The sequence below is a fragment of the Alligator sinensis genome, unplaced genomic scaffold (assembly GCF_000455745.1).
Source record: "Alligator sinensis unplaced genomic scaffold, ASM45574v1 scaffold560_1, whole genome shotgun sequence".
NCBI classification, from domain to species: domain Eukaryota; kingdom Metazoa; phylum Chordata; order Crocodylia; family Alligatoridae; genus Alligator; species Alligator sinensis.
In genome coordinates, this window is record NW_005841837.1 from 3,039,121 (window position 1) to 3,040,034 (window position 914).

The window sequence follows — 914 nt, forward strand, 5'->3', positions numbered from 1 at the left end:
TACCTTTTCGGTGCACCTATGAGGTCACCAACCTCCTCCTGGGTCCAGTTGGGGGCCCTGGCAGTCGGCACAAGCGTGCGCACATGGGCAGGCTGGGGCTCAACAGGGAGGAAGTTGCTGACATGATGTCCCGCACTGGGTCTCTGGGCCCCTGCATGAATGTCCCTGTGATGCTGGCCATGGACAGCCAGTAGCAGTGCTCAGCGCATGTGCAGAGCCAGTTCTGGGAGCTGTGCAGCAGAGGCACTTCAACACAGGACCTGCAAGAACAGGAGACAGCTGGGGGTGAGCAGCAGCAGGGAGCAGGTACTGGCCCAGCTGGCAGAGACACCCAGGCTGCAGCCCTGGGAGGATCTCAGGGATGGGCAAGGGGTGCAGCAGGCTGGAGCACTTAGCAACACTCACCTGTGGCTTAGCAGCAGCTCTGAAAAGGGGACGGACCAGGCAGAAGCAGTCTGTGGCCTGTCCAGGGGGGTACATGAGGCCTGCACTGGTCCTAAGGAGTGTACAGGCTCCAGCAGGCTTTTGTGCAGTTTTCCCCAAGGCACAAAATGGCTCCAGGCTTTTATACCCTGCAGCTAGGGGCTGTCAGAGAGCAGCCCAGCCCTGGACAGCTGTCCCCACAGTGGCTGGGCAAACCTGGTACTGACTGTATCGCCGGGTCGCATCTACATGTGCGTTACTGCACATTAACTAATCGTGACTAAATTTGATACCTGCATTTGCATTTGCAGGTATCAAATTTAGGCATGATTAGACATTTTTACTGCACAGTAAGGGTGCACACGTGTAGACACAGGTCCGTACTGCGCAGTAAATGAGGCTAATGCACATGAATGCATCTCATGTAGACACGCTCTATTTGTTCATTTTGGGGAAGAGTCAAAATACAGTTACTGTTTGAGGATGTTATT